At 41.0% G+C, this 26,223-nt stretch overlaps 1 protein-coding gene across 2 annotated transcripts in view; it reads right to left on the reverse strand.

Moving 5' to 3' along the window:
- The window catches only part of Ptn (pleiotrophin), an 86,187-nt gene that overhangs the window by 43,032 nt on the left and 16,932 nt on the right, over positions 1–26,223 (reverse strand). The window contains exon 1 of one of the 2 annotated variants that reach the window (XM_029535400.1): positions 18,936–18,951. The exons of the other annotated variant lie outside the window; for it this stretch is intronic. The gene's annotated coding sequence lies outside the window, so the exon portion shown is untranslated. Of the gene's footprint in view, positions 1–18,935; positions 18,952–26,223 lie in introns of those variants that run through there. 2 annotated transcript variants of the gene reach the window in all.

Raw genomic sequence — 26,223 nt, forward strand, 5'->3', positions numbered from 1 at the left:
CTGTGTACACATTTATGTGCATCCTGCTCCTGTGTACACATTTATGCGCATGCAGGTGCTACTGGCTTCCTTCTTTGATTGGTTTTATTTTTGGTTTGTTCATTTTTACTTCCTAAAAAGAAGCCAAACCTGGTCAGGCATTTAATGGAGGTGCACGAAGGCTTCTTGGATTAGCTGCACATCTGTCTTTTCATTGCTGTTGCTTTGGATCCCACAGCTCAGTGAAGGGAGTTCCTTTTCACTTTAGCTGAGGAGTTGGGCTCAGTCTACGTAGGTTCTAAGAACTGTTGAGTCCCATGAAGATGTCCTGTACAGAATTTAAGGTGGTATCTCTTCCTCCAAACCAATGGTTCTCAACCTGTGGGTTGTGATCCCTTTGGAGTCAAATGACCTTTCACAAGGGTCTCCTAACACCATTAGAAAGCACAGATGTTTATATTATGATTCATGATTGTCTCAAAATATAGTTATAAAGTAGCAATGAAAATAATTTTGTGGTTGGGGGTCTCCACAACATGAGGACCTGTATTAAAGGATAGCAGCATCAGGAAGTTTGAGAACCACTCCCTGGGGAATCCAAACTTACTTCCAGGTCCACTGGCTATAAAATTTTTTGCCCTCTCCCCTTTGCTTTGATAAAATGCCTTTGAATCAATGTCCACCAGGGTTGTTCCTGAGAATCACTTTGCTTTGTAAAGTTAATAGCTGGCTCCTTCACTTGGCAGTCAAATATTTCATCAAATGCCAACTAAGAATAACTTTTTACCCACTGAGACATCTCATGCTCTACCAAGAGAGTTTGACCTACTTGCGAGTTTCTCTGTCACCTACCCCAGCCATCAGAAAGCTAGCCAAGTTGTCATTGCTGAAAAGTCCATTATTGATCGTGTCTTGACTCGTTCTTCTCGGTGCTTCGAGTGTTCATTTGCATATGTGGCAAATACAACATCTTGTCAAGAATTTGGCAAGCAATGGAAATAAATCTCCCTGGGGCATCCACCTGTTGGTTTATGTTGATTTTTATGCTAGTCTTGCCTCACGTGGAAATCACTGGCCACTTGTTGCTATTTAGTGCACAAAAATGAGCAGTAAAAACTGTAACAAAGATCAAATCGAATGTAAAAACTGTGAGAACAAAGGGGAATGTAGGAAATTCTTCAAATATAGTTACTTACTCAATAAATGGACGCATGTATTCAAGGGTCAGCTGTGGTGAAGAGTACATTCAGTTTTTACTTTAACACAAATGATAATATGCAAACTTTCTTTTCTTCCTCTATAAACTTTGACCTTTCACATGAGCACTAAATATATGTATTTGTATATGTATATATATATATATATATATATATATATATATATATATATGTGTGTGTGTATAAATATATATGTGCATATGTACATATGTATATATGTGTATATGTATATATGTATAGTATTCCAAGCACCGTGACATGAGCTAATCATACAGTTCCCAGTACACTGCCTAGCTCATTGCTTAGAGCCTCTCTGTGTAATAAAACAGCCACTAATCCTGTGCGACTGTAAACACTAGAAATGTGTCAAGTCTGAACTGAGACATGTGGTAATCAACCTGATTTCCAATGATGCTGTAATATGAATGATTGTATGATATCTCAGTTGTATTCTTTTAAGTATAAGAAGTTTGAACTTGGAAAAGATCATGAAATGAACCAATCAGTACAATTCCGAATGCCTGAAACTGAATCAAAGATTAAACAGTTGCATGGTATCACTAGATTATGAGTACTTGTGATTTCTGTAAAAAAAAATTTAACTCTAAAGTAATATTTTAAATACTTTATTTTTATATTGAATCCATGGTGAAATATTACAACATATTACTAAAGTTAATTTTGCCTGTTTGCAGGGCATGTCAGGTATAATTATAGAAAAAAACAAGGTCACATATGGGAATTACATTGTTTGTGTAAATTATTTTCCTCATTCAACTGATGTTGTACCCACACTGACTGGGGCAGTAGTTTGCGCACACACGCGCACATGCACACATACACACACACATACTCACACACACTCACACATACACAACTGTGAAGCAAATGAATGAAGGGACCTAGGAATTATAAGCTACCTCAGCCCCACTCATCCCTCCTCTTTTCTGATCCAGAGGCCAGGTGTATTTGTGGTACAAGCATAGGTAGCATGATGCTATGGAAAGATGGTCAAGGTTAAATGGAAAGCCAGATTCCTCTGGTTGCAGAGTTTCCACTTACTGAAGCATGAGGAGAGAGAGAGGGGAGAAAAAAAACAACAACTCTGCAGAATTCCTAACTCCTTAGATGTAAATTTAGAAAGATTCTGTGCCCTATGTGCAGCCACGATATAGTATGAGCCTTGTTGCCATTGCCATTTATAATAACCATCATAACAGCTACTTCTATAAGCAATCAAAAAGTGGTGAACATTATCAAAATTCCATAATTCTGGAGAAATGTCAAAACCAACAATAGCACAAGTAGAGATTGAATATTAATAAAAGCAACTGTAAGGTTGGCCAAAAACAAGAGTTAACAAAGAAAGTTCTAGACAGTTTGACATGTAGTAGAAATGTAAAAAGAGTGGGGATTGGGACTAGAGAGATGGCTCAGCAGTTAAGAGCACTGACTGCTCTTCCAGAGGTCCTGAATTCAATTCCTAGCAACCACATGTGGCTCACAACCGTCTGTAATGGGATCTGATGCCCTNTTCTGGTGTGTCTGAAGACAGCTACAGTGTACTCATATACATAAAGTAAGTAAATAAATTAATTTTTTAAAATTTTTTTTAAAAAGAGTGAGGGTAAAATGGCTTAGCACTTTCACATCTCTCAGTTGTATGATACTGGGCATTTTTTTGAGACCACCTGCTTGTCCAGTTAAACAATCTGATAAAAGAGTCCTTAAAACACTACTGTTAAAAATCAAGCCCACGCCATGCTTGTGCTGTAGCTGATTGTTTAGTGTTTCTATGGTACGGTAGGGTGGGAGGAATGTTAGAGATTTTGAACAGAGGGTATCTATACAGCCTCTGGCTGAGCAATACCAGGCATCACGCCATGTAGCCCATAATGACATGCCATGGAAACATGGAGACACAATTATTCTCTTGAGCATCTAAGCTGATCCCAACATTCCTGGCCTCCATCAGACACCGGAAATCAAGGCAGAGCAGAGTCCCCTCGATGGGCTACTTTGGTTCTGCTTGTCATCCTACAGGAAGTTTTGCTCTAGTGTAGAAAGATGTCTAAAATGCACCAAAGAAACAGAAAGTGTCCCAAAACAGCACCCATGTCTATCAATACAGATATCTCCCAATGAACAAAGAGGTTTGTACCTCAGGAAAGTACATGGAAAGGAGAGAAGTCCATCGACTTCGAGAAGCTTCCGAAGGATACAGCCATACAGAAAAATGTCAAACAGGAAAAATACTTGTTCAAATGAAGTATGTTACAAGATAGGGAACTTCCAGTGTCCACACACCCCAATAATCCAGCATCATATCCCTCAGCTGTCATGGTCAGAACTGGCTTTAATATGGGATCATGGGACACAAAGTCATGAATGGGTGCAGTTGGCCAGAGCAGAGGATGTCTTAAGAGTAGTGAATAAACCATTGGTCTAGACTGGCAGTTTCCTGGATGATAGTAGCTTAGGGAGAAGGGTCCTGGCAGAGAGAAGATAGTAAATCCCAGTGGATTAACTGATGAGCTTTTGGCTGGTTCAAAATTGTGGGAAGAGAATGAAGCTCCACTGGGAAGAGATGTGTGAGTGGCAGAGCTGAGCGACAACTAAAGATCTCATGGCCTCTAAGTCTAAGATGGAAAGTAGGAGGTACATACGTAAGTTGTTAGAAGACAGACAGAGGAGACATAAGGAGAGGGCAGCCTGTAGAACAACCTTGGAAAGTTACAGGGAAGCAAGTAAAGCTAAGAATTACCTATTTCCAACCTTTGTTATCTCCTGGCAGTGCCTCCACTGGCCAAAGCCAACCAGAAGACAGATGGCAAAGGAACCTGTTCACATTTTTTGTAAATACCAACCTCTTGGCTTTCAGAGCAGAACAGACATGCAGAGCCTGGGATGCCTCAGACTACACTGAGCAGAACTAAGCTGTATGGGAAGGTGGTCTGTGGATGAGAAGGACCAGGGATGGTAAATACCATCCGTGCCCACCGACAGCGTGCTCTGAGACTCTACCTCCCGTGGCCTCAGTATGGAAAGCTCACACCGTGGAGGCCAGAGAACTGTCTGGAGCATCTGGGCTGGTGAATTGCAAATAAACACCTAAAACCAAGACTGGGAGCAGAGATAAAGAAAAAAGTCCACAAGTGGCTTTCAGTACATAAAATTTTCTCAGCAGAGCCAGGAGGTGATGGCACACACCTTTAATCCCAGCAGAGATGGGTGGATCACTGAGAGGCCAGCCTGATCTACACAGTGAGTTCCAGGACAGCCAGGGCTACACAGTGAAGCTATGCCTCAGAAAACAAACCCCCAAAAGAAAAAGGAGAGGCGGGGAGGGAGAAGAAGGAAAAGAAAAGAAAAGAAAGGAGAAGAAAAGAGAAGAGAAGAGAAGAGAAGAGAAGAGAAGAGAAGAGAAGAGAAGAGAAGAGAAGAGAAGAGAAGAGAAGAAAGGAAATCCCCATTGTCTGTAAATTTGAATTTCCAAAATCCTGCAATTTGGGCTAATCTAAATTTTTATTAAATTATGATTGAACTAATCCTCAGTTCTGTCTATATTAATTTTCTGGTCAAAATAGGCTTTAGAATTTTTTTTCCTGCCTTAGCCATACACTAACCTGAGCTGTTCAAAAGCTTACTGAGTCTCGGATTATCCACTAACCCAAAGAATATGTCCAAGCCACTTACTATTAAAGTTTCTTAAATGTGAGATTTTTTTTTCCTCAACTTTTTTGATGCTTCCAGAGATCTTGTTATGAAAATGTTAGTAATTAAACAGTGATACACTCTGTACTATAACTTCAAGTTTCAAAATCCACAGCTGGACCTTAAGACACACGGAGCCCCTAGATGGGATTAGGAGCAAGCCTCCGGGTGGCTCAGCACATTATGTTGAGCACGGATTGTTGCACGATGACCCTGTCTCTTTGCTGGCCCCATAGCCCACAGCTGTGAAGGAACTATTCCTGGCCTTCCTGCCTGGCTTAACAGGATGCACCCAACTCCTTCCCGCCTTCCAACTCCTTCAACATGCTCTGCCTTTTCCAACACCTCCCTACAGGGGCTTGAGTTCCCTTGCAGGATTTGCAAACGGACAAAACAAAACAACCTTTGGTTTTGGTTGTTGCCCAGAACTCAGCTTGGAAGCAAAGAAAGAAGGCAGGGTCAGTAATACATCCAGGAACTCAGGGATCCAAGCCCAGCGAGGAGCACCCACGGGAGGCAGTATAGGAGCCCTCTCCCTTCTGCACGCAGCCTCCTAGGTTCTAATTCTTGGGAAAGCTAGTGCTGCAGACGCCTTAGAAGAAATTAGGGAAGTCTAAACAGTGTCTCATTAAATTCTGAGAACAAAAAAGGAATTCCCTGGTCCTGGGGTTAATGAAAAGTTCTTGAGAGCTTTCCTACATGTTTCAAATGGGTGTCTGTCATCTCCCTGTGAGGGCTCTCAGCCAGAATACTGATCATCTGCTGTATGTACAGCCAGTCTCTATTCTTTAGGACCATTCTGTGTAGGTAGTCAATATCCACCCTACTTGCCTTTAAACTATAACAAACCCTCTAACTACGTTCTTAATAGTAGCTGCCATTTGCTGAATTTTCACTGTGATTGTATGGGTTTTTCTTTTTTCTCTTGGGTGCAGTCATACTGCTAAATGTTTTGTGTGCATGCCTATATTTCACCTAGTCTTTATCAGAAACCCATTAAGAGGCGAATGCTAAAGCTCACTGGTAAACAGTGGAGCTGAGTGTTTAAGAGATCATGTTCTCATGGAAGGACTGTTAGAAACAACACCAGAATTGTCCACAGGAAGGTACACTGTGGTCCATCACACATAGGGTGCTGGCAGGCAGTGTGCTGGACAAAGGGGAACATTCCTGAAGGGGAGAGATGCACAATAGCATGTCTGACATGGTGGTCTGAACACTTGAGTCATGTCGGTAGCAGGGCTGAGAGGGAGCAGAGGCCATACTGTTCGCTGTTTCAAAATGAGTTCACCAGTCTCTCAGAAGACCACAGCAGTGTGTCCCTGAGACTAAGGTCTAAGCCTTAGTGTGAGGTAGAAAAAAAAAAAAAAAAAAACAGAGAAGATGGTCTGGTGCCAGGCCTCAAGAAGGCTTTCCTGAGAGACGAAACTGAGAAATATGTTGGAGTAAAAGAAAAGGTACCTCACCGAGGCGTATAAGAAAGGGCCTATCTCTTCTTGGAAATCAAGGTGGGGCAGGGAAGCTTTTCAGAAACAGTGAAGCCTGTTGGAACCTGGAAGTGAAGAGCGGGCATTGGCTGATATTATGGCCAAGTATGGGCATGTTCAGCACAGAAGTCTCCTCATCGGGGAGGAAGAGCCCTGCTGCATCCCAAGTGAGGCCCACAAAACCATGTCTCCAATCCCTCAATGTTACCTTGACCAGGTAAGAATCTTCCTCTCAATATATCACCCTGGACCTGATTCAGATTTTAACTTACTTGCACCGTCTTTGAGGAGCTCAGACTTTGATGTTTCATTTCTTCCATCTATACCTCCAGCTGAATTCTCACCCATTCCTCCACCTTTAATGTGATGCAAACAGACTCATAAAAGACAATTTGGTTAATTAGAAAAAAGGCAGGCTTGAGTTCCAGACAGAAAACGTTCAAAGGGCAAAGTACAATAATTGCCTGAATGAGGCTCTTGGAACGCACATCTTCATACACCAGAGCCTTCTGAAAAGTGCCTTGAAGATTTGCGGATTTATCAGAGACAGACAAAAACTAGGGTAATTTGGGGGAAAGTAGATATATCTTCAAGAAGAGACTGTGGCCGGAAGACCCAAGTTCCTCAGAGAAAGCCCCCCCCCACACACACACACACAAACACACAGTGGCAGCTACAAGAGAGTGGCCCAAGGCCTTCTATAAGTACCACAAACTTAGCAGTACACAGGCAGGTTTGGTGAGCATTGTCACACTGTAGAGAATGAACCAACTTGTAAAGGTTGGAGCAGATACTTAAAGGAAGATAAGCGATGTACATATTTGTTAATTCAGATAAAGAATTAACAATGAAAGAGGGTCATATTTCCCTCAAGGCTGTCAAGGCAGCCTGAGAATTGTATGGATAAAGACAATAGGATATATAGACAGCCTATGCGATGCCAAGCCCCACATGTAATGGAAACACTGATGTTAAATGTCTACAAGAAAGTACCAGTGAGGTCCTTTACAGAGCGAGCTGGACTCTAGAGGCTAAATTCAGACAAACAGGAAGGACGCTAAGAGATTTCTTGTTCTTTAAACTCAACAGAAGTAAGCTTTGCTTGGCTTTGTTTTAAAGTTCATGTCATATGTCATAATAAACAGATACATGTTGGTATCTGAGAACTAAGATCTACCAATGTGGAAAGAACATCAAGCCTCTACACTCCAATATGCATATTAGAGGGAGTTCCGGAAAATAATTGTAAAGCCTCTAAATGTGTGTGTGTGTGTGTGTGTTCTAGTAATTTATTGTGTTATGGTTTGCATTTTTAATTAATCTTTAAACCATTCATTGAAAGAAATGAATTTTACTGTTTCATCTGTTTTGGTTTTTGAGATAATGTCTTATATAAACCAATATGGCCTGGCATTCACTACAGATCCGAGCCTGGCCATAAACCATTGATCCTTTTGTGTTAGGATCACATGTATGTATCTCAACACCTAGCTTAGAAGCCAGTTATGTTGCTTATAAAATAAAAATGTCATGGATTCAAAAGAGTTTATATATAAGGAATTATACATTGTGGTTCACATAGATAGCCATAAATTATGCCTACTTTCATATTTGACCCTAACGATTCTGTGACACAAACAGGCTGATTTTTATTATTCCTGTTTTCGAGAGGTAAACTCCAATCCTCAAAGAACCTGAATGTCATCACGAAGTAGACACAGATAATGAGAAGCCAAGTCCTCGGATTCTTAATTACCAGACGGCTTGAATGTCGTCTATGTAGAAACATGGTATTTAACTGCTAAAAAGAGGGAAACATCTGTTGCTTTTCAAGTCAAAATGAACAGGTTGAACAGTCAGGTGCAATTCAGTGTAGAAAAATACAGAAAGATAGAGCAGATGGAGGAAAACAAGGTAATCTGAAGTGGGGGCAGACGAACTGAACTTGCCTCTATCCTACCCTGAACACCGTCTGAGGGCTTCTTGGACCATCGACACCTTCCTGCCCAGCCTGGGTTAACACTTATTAAAGAGAATGTCCAACAATGTTGTCACTGCCACTCTAAGGGCTCTTGATTAAGTAGAATATAATACCGTTCTCCAATTTGTACTTAAGCTCTCTGGTGCCTTTGAAATTCTAAGAGACTCCCAGCACTATGATCTCACTAGACTCTTTGGCCAAGTTTAGAATAAATAAGTTGTTATTTAATGGTAGCCTACACATTTGGAAATAGACCAGAATAGCTCAAAAGTGTATCCACTCTGCTCTGTTTTCCCTGTTCCTCAAATAAACTAAGCAATTTAGAGATCCTTCATGAATCAATAACTATTGCTTGTATGGCATTAGTGAAAAAATGCTTGATGGCCGTGCCTGTTCACAGCATTGTATTTATTGTAATAATGTCAATAAGGCAGTGTTTCTATGGGCCAGCTGCACAGAGCATGGAAATGCCTATTGTTTCATAGTGCCCGTGCTGAAGGTTATTGTTCTGCTACAGTGGAATTTTGCTGTTTGTGGCTATGATTCTCCTAAAGGCTTTTGACTTAGAGAGTTTATTTGCAAGATTTATTCCCTCTTTGATTTGTCTGTCCTGTAACTACAGTTTTGTTGTTTTGTTTTGTTTTGTGTTTGTTTTTGTTTTTTTTAAGTAACTCATATTCTGGTTAGCTATTGTAGAGTCCACGAAGGGAAAATTCTGTTTCCTGGGTAACTCTAATGAGCTACTTGACTTTAAAACAGCTGTTGGTGTATCATCCTTTACTTCATCATAGACTCAGGTGGGCTGTTGAATTTTTCAGGAAGGAGTTAGATTGCTGTTTTATTGTTAGTATAAAATTCTTTCTCCAAACAAAATAAGATGTCCCATGAAAATGTCTTGCAGCATCATTTTGGGCTGTTCAAGCATTTACTTGGGGTTGCCCTTAACTGTTACTTGAGTAATAATTTGTAGTGGAATTATTTATATGGAATCAAATTGTTCCCTACAGTAAAGAAAGTATCAAGATGCCTAGAAAAAAGTTTTAAATATATTCTGCTCATTATTCAACCTTTCTACATGTACAATGCAGACCATTGTGCTAAGGATAGAAAGAGAAATGAAATGGAGGCCAAGCAGTTAAAGAGTCTTTAGAAAAACTGTATTTTGAACTTAATACTAATTCATTCCTTGCCAAAATCATATTAAAACAGCACACATGAGTCAAAAGCAAGTCTGTTTCATTCTCTGGTTGTTGTGATAGAATTTCTTGCATTTTAACCAGGAGACATAAAACCAGTAAAGCTTAATGAAAATATATTGTACCCAGGTGACACATACCACTGAGTCTTACAAAATCACTAAGAAGTGATGAAGAATCCCATACACCATAAGCACACAGGCAACTTTAAAACTGAAGAATAGTTGTCCCTGGGCAATGTTTTAAATGAAGTTGTCTGTAATGTGGGAAAGCTTTGCTTGTGTATATGGGATGCACAATATATGCCAACCCTGGCCCTTGAGAAGATCCATAGGGTTTCATGCACAATGCTTTCCATATAAAGTCACCAGAGACCATCTGAAAACTACTACAGAGAGTGGGACCTGACCCCAGCGTTTGCGTTCCTCCCCTTTTCTCTGATCTTTTTCTCTTTTTCCCCTCCCTTCCTTTGTATTTTGCCTTCGGAGGGACAAGTATTTGCCCAGTTTCTTTGGGTTACAATATGTTATCCCTAGTGGAAATCAGAGGCTTGAATTCAAAAGGTGATCACTCTTGACCTTTGACCCTGGTGCCTCCCACCCCACAGTTCTGTTTCCATGGAAGTGAATAGCCAAGTGGAAAAATGGGAGCAGGCAGAGTCTATAGCTATTCACAGACCACCTCACCCCACCCCACCCCCCAAGAGAGAGAGAAAGATGAATGAATCTCATTCATCAATAAGCAGGAGATGGAAAAGAATGGTCTATTGGCTGGAAAGCAAGCTTAGGGAGGGTGAAGAGAGAAGTCAGGGAAAGAGTCAGAGGAGTAAGGAGGTTAGTGAGCAGTATAGGTGCAAATTCTCAAAAGCAAGATCTCGCCGAGCGATGTCTCTGTTGGGAGAAGGCAGTTTCAAACAGGAAGGCTGTGACTTGGTGCACCCTTTCTTAAAAAATAAATAAAATAAAATAAAATAAAATCAAGAAGGAAAAGCAATACATTTCAAGAACACTGTGAAGGCAAAGCCAGGGAACTGGCAGACACTGGTAAAAAGTAGCAGAGAGTCAGGTCAGGAACCTGAGAAAGCCCAATCTTAGACTTCTACATATCTAAAAGTGAAGTACAGTAGCTAGAGCGATCTGACTGCCATCTAGCATGGATGAACATTTCACTATGCCTTGAAGCAAACAATGAAAGGACAAAAGTCACCTGAATCTGGCTGTCCAGATAAATGACCGGCAGACAGCACAGGAACTCATAAACACACAAAGCATGTCATTTCTGTTTAAGAGTGTCCATTATGGGGTAAAGACTCCAGCATGAAATCAGCTCAAACTCAGATTTAGGGGAATTCTAATAATTGTTCAGTTACAGTTATAGTTCCTCTTCCTCCACGTGATATAACTATTCATTATGTGTTATTCATTATGTATTTACAAGCCTGGGTTCTGTCTTTGTCTTGCTTATCATATGAACACCAGCTTTAAAGTCTTAAATACTCTAAGAAGTTTTTCTTCTGTGGGAGTCAGTGTAACCACCACAGGCTTCAGATAAAATACGCTGCAGCAAGAAGGTATTTTTACCACTTTTCAGTCTATTTCTCTTACACCAAAAAGACATCACTTACATCATGATGTGTGGAGAGGAACTGTGCTTGCAAAAGACATGTCCTCCTGCCTCCTCACTGACGTCTTCCAGCCACATTTAAATAGAATTCTAAAATTGTTTCATAGGAAATTTGGCAGTGGTCCTAAATGTCTGTTTGCACTTCCCTTTCCCCCCTTCATCTCTCTTGACACTTTTCTGACTACATTTTCTAGAACTGTCAGATTCCAAGCATAAGAATATACATGAAGGAGGTGATGGATTATGGTTGGAGGAAAAAAAAAAATAGAGAGGCTGACAGTCAACTTTGCAAATTCACAAAAGCTGGTCTCAAGTAGAGACCTCATCGGATGCCAGGGTACACATATACTTATCTCTGTCAGGGCCAGGGAAATTGAATACCCCAAACATTACAAAATGGAACAGAGTCATGAGTGTAGGAGAATCCATGATAGAAGAAGTCATCAGAGACTCTGTCCATTGTCTTCCACTCAGGAAACTGAGATGAACATATAGCCAAGACTTGTGATTTCCCCCTCCCTACACTGCTTCCCCTGCTCTCTCCTTCTGCTCTACAGATTCCCATGAAAAACATCAAAATGGGGACTCAAATGCACAGCCAAGTAGACTCAATTCCTTTTGGACCTCCGCCAAATTCTCATTAGGTCCTGGACGTGTGAGCCAGTGCTGATTTCCATAACTGATCTAGTCTAAATCTGCCCTTCCCTAAGCACTAGGCTTTGTCCTTCCCTTGCAGTCTTTAAATGGGGCTTTGGGTGAGAGCACTACAGAGGTACCCTCGCTGTTCATTATTATGAAATTGATGGGCTCTAAGTCTTCTTCCCTGAAAGCTCTGCCAGGGTGAGATCCCGCTGGATTTCAGAATCATTGTGGGAGCTGGGGTTGGGAGGGGGGGTTAGGATGCAAAATAAAGGGAGTGTTTTTCCTCAAATTCACCTCACTTCATGTGGGAGTTAGAGGCCATCCGTACTCAGGAAAGGCTAATTACATAAATCAGATGCCCTGGCTGAGTTTCCAGTCCTCTGGGAGCAGGGAGAGCTAGGGATAAATGAGGTCTTCTAGGAAATGAAAGGGCCCCTTTGAAAACAATGCCAACGCCAATACAGCTTAGCTTCTCTCTTTGTATTTTTTAATAGAAGCAGGAAAATCTGGACCAAGGATAACAAAAGTAGCTGACTTTTTATCTTTCAGAAGATTTGGAAATCCGTACACCATTTATTTACCTCTTCTTTGGTGTATGCTTAAGCTTTTCTTGCTCCACAACTCCTAGATTGTTCAGACATCTTAATACATCCTCAAAATGAAATCTGGCCTATGGTTTCAGAAAACTGTATTGGTGATCAGAATGTCCTAACAGTAAGAACAGTTATTGGGTAGCCAGAGCTGGACATGATGGGAAAATCACAAAACAGAGAAATGGGAAGATGTACTTCTCAGTTTGGCCAGTTGCAAGCATGATGGCTTCGATAGGCATCTTGCTTTCTGGAGCCTTAAGGTCCTCATACAAAAACATAGGTTTGACAAACACTAGTAACGAAAACCCACAATCCCTGATTCTAGTTTGCCATACATGTCACAAGCAGTCAGCCCACAGATGACAACCTGAAATTCAGTCTAAGAATCAATGGCACGGAAGCCAGCAATTTTGAATGTCAGACTTCAATATTGAACTTTGATGGAATTTCATGTTTTAAATATCTTCCTTGTGGGGAGTCTCAGTCCCCGTGAGAGTTCATTCCTTATCTTTGTGCACTGGCATGCCTCATACAGACTGCTTTGGAGTAAAGCTCTAAGCCATCTAATTCCTCAAAATAAAGCTTCTTTGGGGAAGTGTAAAGTCCTTTATTCATAATGCAGTAGTAAATATATCATTAGCTGGATTCTCAAACTCGGTACCTGGGTCATTGAGCACTTTTATGTTCATGTAAATCACAAAATAAACAGGGAAAACCTTTCTGAGAAAGCCTGGACAGAAAGTTGACTTAATTATACTGATCATATATTTTTTCGAAAGGTTTTTTTCTTTTCCTCATGTTTCTGACTAGAAGCTACAAATTAAAATTTCATTCTTGCCTGATTTAGAATCCATATTAAATAAACTTAATATAGGTAGCCCAGTTTGGTGTTTTCTGTGTGTAACATAACTTGGTAATTCTTCAGATAGTCCTCATAGTATACACAGATACATGCCCCATGTACAGCAACATTTCCCAATAAAAAGAGGCCAAAGCCACTGATGAACAGGAGAGTCAGGGACAGAACACAATGATGAGTCTCTCTCCCCACTCCTCTGCATAGCTCCTTCTAACATGGCTGCTCTATGCAGATCACTATGTACTGGAGTGGATGGCTGTTGCTGTGTGCTTGGCAGAAGGAGCAGCTTCACCTGACTATTGAATATATAGGCCCTAGAATTATACAGTCTTTCCCCAGTAATCCCATGGAGGGATATTCAGGGTCCTTACTCTGGGACCCAACCATGCCTTTGTAATTTTTCTCTCTCTGTCCTGCTTTTCTTACAGCCTATAAAAGCTTTATCTCGTCCTCTGGGAGGAAGAGCTACCTCTCACTGAGCCAATTCATTGTTTATTGTCATGAATTTTATGCCCCAAGTCCTCATAACCTTAGAAGCTCCAAAATTTATTACTATTTAAAAGACATGAATTTCATTCTCATTTGGCAAAAACCACTTTCTTCTCAAGGTTATATTATCTTTTCCCCTAGCTGCCCAGGAAAAGTGAAAGAAACTGCTGACAAGATAGAAAGAAGAAAACTCAGCACAGAACCAACCTTGCTATTTCACATTAATGTATCATAGAGTGACCGAATGTGTAAAGCAAAACACCTATGCATCATGCATACATCCTACCAATAGTGGAAACTTTCTCAAATCACCTGACCTAGACCTACCAAAACCTCATGAAGCATTGATCATCTGCTTCATCTGTTTTTCATAGTGGCTTGTGCCAGAAGTTGGAATTTGAAGGTCAATAAGGAAGAAGGAAAAGAGAAAAAAGAAAAAGGGAAAAGAAAAGAAATTATAGACAGAGCATGATATGTACCACATTGGGTTCACCTGGTCAGAATTAGGGTCTGCCACACTAAGGAAAGGTAAATATGAGGCCTTCTGTGGCAAGCATGTGCTACCCAAGCATAGGGTGGCTGAGGTTCATCTCTTATGTGTGAGAGTCAGCACAATGAATCTCAGTAAGTGTCCTGATACAGAAACAATGTCCTAAAGACAGTGGGATTTAAAACACAAGAACACTTGATCCATTGAAGGGCTCTAAATGTAATGCCTCATCCTTACATGGATATTTGACACCTGACTGGCTCAAATGAAGAGCATGTTAACACTGTTAGGCCAGGAAGCTTCCTTACCATGTCCATTAAAAACCCACACGAAGCTGGGACAGACTGAGAGAGGAAAAAAGAAGGATGGAGTCAAAAATAGACACTGAAATGGAGCCAGGAACAGAGAACAAAATGAAGATGCTCTACAGTTTCTTGAATCCTAGAGGTCTGGGACGCCTGGGCATAGTGCTTTATGTCATTATCACAGGAAGGGAGGGATTTTTGTTTTAAAATAGCACTGCTGCCAAGGGAGAAAAGCTTCAATGGTCTTATCCAGTGCAAGATCCAACATGCTACAGAATGGACCTGTCAGGCAAGACCAGGCAAGATACGTCCACTGGAGGAAGAGCAGTACAGTGGTTATGCAGGTAAACAACTGTTTTCTGATTAGATAAGAGGCCCACGCCACGGAAGGGATTCATTCATGTGTGGTACTGCAAATCTGGTCAAAATCCCATGACTGAAGAGATCATAGACCCCAGGGGATAGCTACTATTGTTGTTTAGTAACCTATACTGCCAAAGTGACTTCTAAATATTTACATTTATAACCATCCTCCATCACCCACCCATACAACAGAAGCAGGTAGGAGGAGGAAGGGCTAAGAAATCTACAAACCCTTCCAGAAATCAAAAATAGGAAATACTAACTTTATATAATAAGATATTGTATCTTTGAATCATTCTCCAATAAAAATATATGTAAATTAGTGTGTAGCCAAATAACTCCATGTCCCCGTGTTCTGGGAATCTCTGGTTGCTTAGAGTTTTGTTTGAAGGTGTCTGGCTTGCTTTTCTTTCTAGGATAAAAAGTAAGGCTAAAAGATAAGGATAAGCAAATGGGAATCTTACCATCATGAAAAAGAGGAAGATGCTCAAAGGAGTTTGACTGTGTTGATGTTTTTCCTGGGTGGCTTATGCGTCCCTCTGCCTCCTTGGCCTGAAGCTGGGGTATGGTTAAATTGCTGAACCAAGCAAGTTTCCTTTTCTCAAATTCAGTTTCAATACCGATCTTTTGAAAATTCGTTACTGTTTATTTTTTATCGTTTCTCCCACCACTCCCACCCACATATTTAATAAAAATAGAAGTTATGAATCATTGGATACGTTTTTAGCAGTCTAAGTGAGTACCAAAAATTCAAGCAGAAGGCTAGAAACTTCCACTTCATTTAATAAAAAAAAAAATCAATCTTGATTTTGCAATAGTTATTTTATAGTTTGTAACAACTTTCTATAAGACAAGTATACAAAATACATGAATTCGTTAGAGAAAATTCATTGGCATTAACACTAAAGCTAATGAATTACTTTTTAACTTCTTACATGAGGTTGCTATGGAAAATAAATTCATAGTAATATTTAATATACGGTATACCATAGGAATACTTTGAGATGTTTCACTGCTGAACTTGAAAAAAAAGAAAAACTCTTTTTTTCTTTTACTCCATTTGACTCCTACTACATCATCCATCTTGTAGATACCAAGCCATCTTGGCAGCTGGAAGTCCCCACATGTCTCCAAAAAGGCATTTTTTTTTTTTCTGAAAACTCTTGGACTGCCACCTCCCTAAGTCAACCTGGTGTGTTGGTTACTATTGACCACCAATTTGTGATGATCTAAAATCATCCAAAAATCAGGTTGCTGGACATAACTTTGATAAGTTATCTCGTTAACTAAACTGTAAAGACCCAGAATAAATGTGGCCACAAAATTCCATAAAAAGGAAGAAGTGAACTAAGCAATAATACTCATTACTTCCTGAACAGTGCGGATGGACTGTGACCAGGCACCTCAAGCTCCTGCAGCCATGACTGACCTCCCCATCATGGTGGAATGTACCCTGAATCTGTGAGCTACAATACCTTTGGTTAGGGATTGTGTTCCTGCAGAGCCTCGTGCTGGCCTCTCAAGTCATTCCAACTCTCTTCCAGACAGAAGCAAATGTAAAGAGTAGCAGGAAAAAAAAAAAAAAAAAAAAAACAAGCAAAACCAAAAGCAATAAATTGTGATGACTGTATTCCCCAGACTATCTAGGAGGTGATCGTGGGGGCAAGCACACATCAGTTGTCCTTATAACTTGGAGAACCCAGTACTGAGGGAACAAAGGCAGTTGATAAGAGCTGGGGCAAGGCCAACTGGTCTGTAGATAACAGTCCCATCCATGGCCTTGTAATTCACTCTGAGATGCCTTCCTTCCTGTGCCTGACAAAATGCCAGCCTGCTGGAACCAGCAGCTTCATGTATATCTTCCTGAAGGGAGGCTTTCTATGGTGCACATAGCCATTCCTGTATGACCAAGCTCTTTATTGTTTTCTCTTTGAGCTGCCCCAGATATCCAGGCTCGAATACATTTCTTTACCTCTGCCAATAATTCTAGGAACTGTTCCATCTCTCTACTCAATCACTCAAGGATGAGACTATCAATAGGGGACTTTTTCGTGTGCACCTTTTAAAAGCTGGTCTGCACTCACTCTTTCCCTTATAAAATTTCTGTTCTCAACCAAATTTCTCATAACCGTCAAAGGGTGAAATCCATTACGGCTCTTATCCACATTAAAAGTGTTGATCATTGCTGAGACAAGGTCTTCTCCATCTCCAACAAAGTTGTAAGATCTGATTGCTACAGATGGCGTGTTTGTTGGGGTGAAAGCTTTGTTAAGCCTCCCTGGGACCCTCCTGAGATAGAACCTGTCCACAGTGTGGTCACTTTGGACAGTGCCTGAGCTACTCCTTGTCACTCAGCCTCTTTCAGTTGGCTGCTGGATTGTGAACAGAAGCTGAGGAATCACGTTTGGGTAGCAGGAGGGAAATTATCGCTTATTTTAGCTGTAACTTTATTTTTATCTGCTGTCATGTTATTCCACAGTCTATTGGCGAGCTGCTGAGTGATGAGCAGGATGGAGGAATCTCATTAGAAAGAAGAAAGACAATATCTATGAACTCAGCTTTAAGCCATGAATCAGAACCAAAATGTTTAGGAGGCCACATAATACCCTAAATGACACAAGCCCGAGATCAACTTTCCTAGAACAGACAGAGCATTAAGTACTTTGTTAACTAAGGCAAATTCAGCAATATCATGGCTCATTACTGATTTCTGTGTGTACTATGGTACTTGTTCATAGGCCCTGGGGCACCGGGCAGAGGTGAACAAGAATCTCCAGTGCCAAGTCTACATTCAATAGAATGTAGACATGTATAAAACATTTATAGTACAATTCAAGGTATATATTGTGAAGTAAAGAGAGCTGTACGAATTCCCCTCTGCCTTGGGATACTGAATAGGCTTAAAAACCAAAGCAAAATACCTGTAGAATATAGAGTATTTATTTCCTATTTTAAAGTTATTATCTCAAGTCCAAACCCATCCTATATATTATGCTCCTTTGCTATTTTTCGGTGGTGGTGGTGGTTATGTTTACCGTGTCTGAAAACTTTGCGCATCACTATTTATTATGTATGCTCATCCTCTGTTAGAATGGTAAGATTTATTTCTTGGCTGGTACTAATAGAAAAGTTGGTAGCACAGTCAGGAATTAGACCCCAGAGAGGGGAGTTAGTGAAAGGTTCCACTGTTCTTTTGACTTGAAAACCAAGTGAAGGACCATTTGCCAGTGAAAAAGAGGAAGCTAACAATTATGCAAGGAAATGACATCACTGTCAAACAGATTCCCACCTGTGGGTAACTGTGTTCCCAGCCTAAGGAAGGACATGTTTTAATGGCAGCTGCCCTTGGCCACTCATTGTGGGGGAATGATAGGTACTAGAATGGACAATGGAGCCCTGACAGGAGAAAATGGCAGGCCCAAGCTAAATTTCTCAAGCCACAGAGAAAAGAAGGTAGTCATCATAGAGAACTCTCCAGCATTGTAACTTCAGGCTAAGAATTCGGAAACTCAAATGCAATGTTTAGGGGTGTGTGTGTGTGCGTGTGTGCGTGTGCGCGTGTGCGCACGTGCATGTGCCTGTGTGTTGTGTCCATATCTGCCTGTATAGATGTACTTGCCCAAAAATATATGGCTAGAGGCCAGAGGCAGATAACAGGTGCCTTCTTCCACTTAATCATTTTTTGAGATACTGTCATTAGGTCTGAAGCTTTGTCATTTCAGCAGGACTGCCATGGCAGGCCAGCAAGTTCCAGAGATCCTCCTATCTCCACATCACATGCTGGGATCACAGCAATGGCTTTTATCCTTAGGAGCTGGTATTTCCAACTCAGGTCCCCATGCTTGCAGAGCAAACCCTTAACCCACACAGACAACCCCCAGCTTCAGAAAGCATTTTCACTGCAGCCAAACTGTCCAAGCTTTGAATGGAACTAAGAAGGGGACCATAGCCCTCCTGGGGAGCCCTGCCCTACAGACTGGGCCCCTTAAAGAATTACCTTTCCTGTAGATTAGCCGGCTGCCAGATCTGGTAAACGTCATAAATCTCCAAGAACAGGGCTGCACTCATGAGAAACTCCAGGTGTTTGAGCATCTAGGGTGCTGAAATATGCAAGGCCAGCCCTGCTAGTGCCAAATGGGTCACAGCCACCCCTCTGTGCTTGAGTTTCCCAGGCCCCTTAGTGGAACTGCTCACAATTAGCCGCTTTGTCTGTCCCCAAGCCAAGCCTCTCGGTTGGATGTGGGGCTCCTCTCAGGTTGATGGTTGCTCTCTCTCTCTCTCTCTCTCTCTCTCTCTCTCTCTCTCTCTCTCTCTTGCTCTCTCTCTCTCTCTCTCCAACCCCATTTCCACACATATACAGCAATCTTAATCAGAAGCACATTGATCACCTATAGCTGATCTAAGCGTGCAGATGAATACTCCAGGGCAGAGAGCCCTGATGAATGGACCTGGGGCAGCAGGAGAGCTTGGTCTCTAGGTGTGCAGGCTCTGGCTCTGTTTGCCTCCTCTTCCAGCCTCCAGCCATTTGCTATTCTGTCTTTGTCTTTTGCTTTTCCCAGTAAAGGAAGCAAAATACTATTTGTTGGGATGAGGGGATTTTTTTCTCCACTATGTGTTCTCTGATTTCAATTTGGACAACAAGAATTCTTAAATATTCAGGTACTTTTAAATCCAAACTTCTTTAAAGTATCCTAGCTGGGCAGTGGGTGTGAGCATGTGGGTAGTATGGTAATCCCCCCAGACTTCAGATCCTCTGCCCACATACCTAAGAGTCCCTACTGGGGAAATCCTGGAGACCTCAAAACTTTACTCACTTGCTTTTCATCTTAGAAACCACAAAATATTCCAGTCCCACATCATCATGTCCCACAGGCATTAACACATAGCTAGCTAGCTCTTTCATTTTTTTTCCTCTTTGTAGATTTCATGGAGTCTTCTTGAAACAAGATATCAATGAAATAGAGTAAAGATAATTACATGTAGGGCATTCAATACGTCAACAAGGCAATCTCAAAGGGTGCTATGGGGCAAAGGAAATAACACTCTGAAAGGGTAAAATCCACTGTGAAACTCTACAGCCTCAGAATGGCCAGCCTAACTGTACAGAAGGTCACTGAGATGTATATAGACTTTGGATCTGATTAATTTGTGTGTGGTGTTTATTTTATTTGCAAGGGTTTTAAAGTCAAGTTTTCAATATAATTTTTAAGAAATGAAACCTTTGCATTGACTAAATTAAAAACTCTGAAGTAAGAAAATGAATGAGGTGAGACCGTGGTTACCACAGGATACGTGCACAAAGGTTGATACAAATCAGTCAGTGTCCTGGGATCTCAGATAGCTACAGGGGAAGGAGCATTAAAGATATCCCTGAGGAGATGGGCAGAAAGCCTGTAGTGGCAGAGCACATGGCTGAGAAGCAAGAAAATGGCTATGTGGTTAAGCAACACACCTTTCCTTTCCTCCCCATGGTAAGGCAGCAATTCCAGAAAGTTCCAAAAATAGGCAAGTCACATAAAATATTTCATTGTCTTCTGTGTAGTATTTCATCTCTGTGTCTATAGAGGTTGACATTTGTAAATACATTGAGCTCATCCTATATAATTTTAAGGCAACAAATGGTGGGCTTTGGACCTCCTTTTACCTCAGAACCCCTAGGCTTTTCAGAGCTGTTAATCACACACAGTGAGTTAACAAGAGCAAATGGTCACAGGCTTTTCTGGGTGGTGAGAACTTGCCCCTCCCCAGAGCTGTTGACTTTCATTTGTTATAAAGTTATTAGTAGCATGGATTTTAGAGACAGACAACTTGAATTCAACTCTAGTCTTTGCTAACTACTGGCTGAAGATTTTGAGATACAAACAGCAACAACAATAGCAACAAAACCTTTGAATTCCTTGTAAAATGAAAGTTATGTTTCGAATAAAAGAAAGTACATAAGAGACATCGATATGATAACAGAGAATTAAGCCCTCCCCCATGAACACCCATATTTCCTAGTTTGCTTTCTGAGTTTTGATGCCCTGATGTCATCCTTTTGGTGTTCCTACTTTCAGCCCTAACCACTAATTTTTTCACTCACCAGTTTAACCCAATAATGGCTGAGCTCTCTTTTTCTTGACTTGATATCACAGGCACTTGAGATCTGGAGCAGTGTAAATATCCCCTCTCTGGGTGTATTTTTAAGACCTACAGTTTCTTGAATACCCTTACATGTCAATGTCCCCATCTCTGACACGGTGCTCAGTAATCTCCATGCCTTTCTAAGTTCCTGTAAGGATTAACTGAACCAGTTAATATATAAATAATATAATATACATGAAACATTTATCACTTTCTGCCCCTAGATGTTCAATGTTACAAAATGTTGGCCTTGACTCCCTTCCATTGCTTCTTAAGAATCGTAAGACTCCAAAGACAGCATGACTTAGATCTGTGGGGGGCAGCACTTAAAATTTGACACTAAATCAAGATGTTTTGAAGAGCTAGAAGCAAACATTTCTGTCACTTTTCCATAGCCTCTGTACTCTCCTCATCCTGTTCAGCTCTCTCTCTCTCTCTCTCTCTCTCTCTCTCTCTCTCTCTCTCTCTCTCTCTCTCTTTGTGTGTGTGTGTGTGTGTGTAGTCTTTTACCCTCTGGATGTAACAAATGAATTTTAAAAATCCAGAATTTCTCCCCTGTAGGGTCTTGATTTTTTTTTTTTTCATTTTATCAGATTCCTACTGATTCTCGGACTCTCTCTCAGTGTCTACAAAGAGCTTTGAAACCGTACAGACACGAATAAGAACCTGTTCCCAAGAGCCAATGAACAGGGCTAAGGGGAGGGGAAGACTACAGAGAGGACCCTGAACCCAGTTGCTGCAATAAGCCAGGGGTGTGGCCTGCTGCCCAGCTGTGTGTGCACCTGCTCTGTGAGCATTCACAGCAGCATTTAAATAGCTAGTCCTGTGACTTCTAAGGGTCACATACAAAGTTAAATGGCTTAGGCACTGTTCAGTCCACCTTCAGAACTACTGAACTTCCTGGTCTAGCTCATCTAAATGCATCCCATTACCTAAAAGACCTCATGTCTGTGTCCCATGACTTCAAAAACAAAGCAAAGCAAAGCAAAGCAAAGCAAAACAAACCAGTGCCCTCTATTTTGTTAGCTAAACGATCCATCATGTGCTCATGATGCTCCTGCTACTGTGGAAAACATCATGTAATACATTCATATTTAAACAAATACTCAGTAGCTTCCATTTTATTACAAGGAGTTATACTATTAGGGGATAAAACATTCTTACCTCTTCTTTTTCTCCTCATCTTTTACTAAAATTCGCCCAGCCACTCCCATGAACTCCTTCCCCTAAAAAAAATACACTTCTCACTTTTCATTTTGAAACAGTGAAACACACGGGGAGATGGAGCGTGGCTGCGTTGTAAAATGAAACCGCACATTTCAGTGTCACGTCCTGAGTGAGCAGTATGTGCTCTAACTACCCAATCTGCCATATTACAGCTGCAACAGTAACCTTTTCCCACTCCTAGGGAGCTGAGCACTTTGGGTTTCTCCTGCAGATTCTCACCTGCCCTTGTACAGCTAATACGCAGCGAATTCTAGATTACAGATTAGAAATGCCTGGTCAGAATCAACTGTAAATGAATTGCTAAGAGATGTTCTAGAAGGTAAGAAGCATCTTCCAAATTGTTCAGATAGGAGAAGAGCTCTAACATGGAGAAATAAAACTCCCAACACTGCATAGGGATAAATAAATTTTTCTGTAAGGCTTTCTTTTATTTTCAAATTCGCATTATAAACTTTCCATTGGTTTTCTGACATTGGCTTGTCGGTTGCATTGCCATCCTAACAGCACTTGAGCTTCACAAACAAGCACTCTGCTTTCTATGGTCATGCAACTGACTGTGGAGCTGGCCCACGGGGTACCTTGTTATCCTTCCCACACACCCTGATACAGTCATTCTTCTTGCAGAGCAGGGTGGGCTTGGGGAACGCTGGATGTTAGGAGGGCTGCCTCTGTTTTCCACAGGCTCAAAGTGAGCTTTGAGGCGGACTGCATGTGCTCAGGCTCTAACGAGTTTCCCACAATACATTCTGTGCCCACAGGTGTCCTATTCAGAGCACCCAGGCTAATGGACAGTTAAGGGGACGACTTGACAGCTGGTAGGGCTCACTTGCTTTGTTGTCAGCTACACTCTCCTGCTCTCTGTGGTAGTGAATTATATAACCCAGGCACAGCTAAGCACAGCTAAACAAGCAAAGAAGCTTCGAGGTCACCTCCTGCTGTCAGCTCCAAACTTGGAGGTTAATACCATTTATCAAGGTCTCCTAAGGCCAGGCTTTCGACATGTTCACAGCTCTTGGCAAAGAGTCAAAGAGATGTTGGCTTTATTAGAATAAGATCTTTGTGATTAAATATGGATTCGATTCCTCTGTGGCTTTAAAATTGTTTTTGTTGCTGTTATTGTTTTTCTTTCTCTGCATTTTGCAGAGAAATGCCTATGTCTTATTTCCTTGGAGGTCCTATTCCATATACGATCATCTGAAATGTTAGCTTCATTTTCTTCCCTGCCATCCAGCTGCTAACCATAAATGAATTAGTGGTGTTGAAATTTCTGCTGACATTGCTAGTGTTCAGGTATGGATGCCAACTTCTCAGATGACTGGGGCTAGAAGATAGCCTGCACTATACAAATTCAGAGTTTATCTGTACCAATGCTGTTTTCTTGCACATTGGCTATTGGATGAGTGACCTTGTTCTACTTGAACTTTGTTTATTTGACCGTTGTCTATTTTATTAACATCAAAGCATAGTACACTTCCCTCCCAGTTGTATTTAATATTCACCTCGTAGTGGAACTGCAACAACGGCATCAGCTAAAGAACGCAGGGATCCAGATTTAAATATACGAAAACAGCAAAATAAAATGTTGTTTCATGCTTAAACTCTGAAAAAGACATCACAGTCTTAAGGTTCCGTCTATAAATTAATTGTTTTCTTAATGCTTTACGCAAAGTATGCCATAGGTGAGTAGGAAAAGTCAAATGATATGTTGAATCATAACAAATGCTTATTTGTTATAAAGATATGTCAATAAAAATTCAAAATAAGAAGTTTGGTCTTCAGCAATGGAATTATATGAGATTAACACTTGTGGTTTGATTGTTTGTTTTGTTTTACTTCTGTCCAGGAATGGAAACACACTGGACTGGGCCTCAGAACTCTCCCCTCACCCGCCTTCCTCCCTCACTGATCCTCTACCTCTTTGCTCTCTTTTATTCTCTCCACAGTCCTTCCTACTTGCCTTTATTCTACAAAGAATGAAAGCAGGTGCCTTCCATTTCTCTACTGTTCTTGAAGCGTGGAAGAGCATCCCATAGTTTATGGATGGATACATGGATGGGCATATTCTACTTCGGCCTCTGAGCCCTACCTTAAATCTATAAAAGACTAACTCAATTCGTTACTTTCAGGAGTGACATGTGCACAGGTCCACTATGGAAAGCTGTTAATTTGCATGGCTCTATGGGACAGCAGAAATGATCATTCGACCAGAGACCATGGAAAGCAACTCTAATAATGAATTGGAGAGATTACAACTGATCTGAAGCCTATTAAAAACTGTCCAATCACTAAGGTTCTCTTACTACTGTTTGTAAAGGGATATATATATAGGATTTATATATATTACATTATTTATTTACTATGCTGTCATAAAACAAAGACAGTGAGATTTGGAGCTTTTGGGGAACTTAACAGGATTGACCTGAACAACTAACTCTCTTACTCTTGTAGAAAAATTAGAGCATGTAACAGTTGCCTTTTCCTTCCTTGGAAAATGTCAGACACCTTTCTAGTTTTGGAACAGCTTCCAGCGTTCCACTCTTAACTCTCTCCGTGTTGCAAGACAGAATCTAAAATCCCATTAAAGTGATTTGGTTGCTAGCTTCCATTGTGTTGGGAACAGCCTCTTCTCTTTTGTAAGGCCTGTGTTCCCCATTTACAAGGCTTAGTTTGTCTTCTGTCTTGATGGAGTGTGTTTGCTGCACACAGAGGATCTCTCAGACACCGTGTCTGTGTTTCTCACACTTGTCTCACACCATTTATGTTTGAGTTTCACCTCCCATTACATTCCTTCTTTCTTGTCTGCACTTCAATTTCTGTTACCCAATTTCTTTGGATTACCCATTTCTGAAAACTCACAGGACAATGAGTTTACTCCTGGGAGATAAGGAGACAAGCATACCATATCCTTCATGTTCTGTGCCTAATGTGAATAACAGATCTGCAGTGATCCACTATAAATGGACAATGAAAGGCTGTGACTGGTCAGTGACCGTAAAGCATATTTGTCTTAGGAAAATGCATATTCTACTTTTGGTTCATACACTAATGTATGGTCTGTGTTGTTGGACACCAAGTGTTAATTAATTCATCTGTGAAATGGACCCAAGCAAAGGGGACATTGCCAGTAACTAAAAATTTCACTTCTCTATCAAAACTTCCAAGTGACCTTTGTACTTTGTATATGTGGACCAAGCTGTTTTCGAAACAAGGAAACTCAGTTCTTAGACTTGAAAGTAACTTTTAGGAAAGAGGGATAAAATTCTCAGTGCCCCTCCATAAGATACACAATAATAGACCTTCACTCACAGATTTAGGACGTATATCACAACTGGGCAGTAGTGGATAGTATCCTGACACTGGCTGGACAGGACCAAGTGTTCAAATCATTACTTCTCTAACTTTCTCACAAATTAAAGTCACCAGGACTGCCAAAGCATAGCTTTCTGAGCCCACCTTCAGAGATTGGGGTGTGATCTGAGAGTGTGACTTCCTAATGAGCTCCTAGGTGACCTAACATCATACCAGAGACCATATCAGAGACTGTCTATTTTAGACACAGGCAGAAAGCAATTCCTAGGGAAGGAAGGAGGAATCCGAGGGTCTGCTTGAAGCAAGAGCTTGAGCTGGGAACCAAAGCTCCAAGGGACTAGGGAATATTTCACCTGGGCCCAGAAGTTCATGAAAGAAGACAGAGAGGTTGAAAACTTCAAGCAGTTTCATTCAAAGACAAAGTTAGTACCTGCTAAAGTCTAATCTAGACCTGAAGACCAACTTCAAGTTATTCTGGAACCATGTTCATGCTGTCCTAAGACCTATTTTTAAGATATGTAGAGTCGAGAAGTGGTGGCACATGCCTTTAATCCCAGCACTTGGGAGGCAGAGGCAGGCAGATTTCTGAGTTCGAGGCCAGCCTGCTCTACAGAGTGAGTTCCAGG

This window comes from Mus pahari, chromosome 2 (genome assembly GCF_900095145.1).
Source record: "Mus pahari chromosome 2, PAHARI_EIJ_v1.1, whole genome shotgun sequence".
Lineage (NCBI taxonomy): Eukaryota > Metazoa > Chordata > Mammalia > Rodentia > Muridae > Mus > Mus pahari.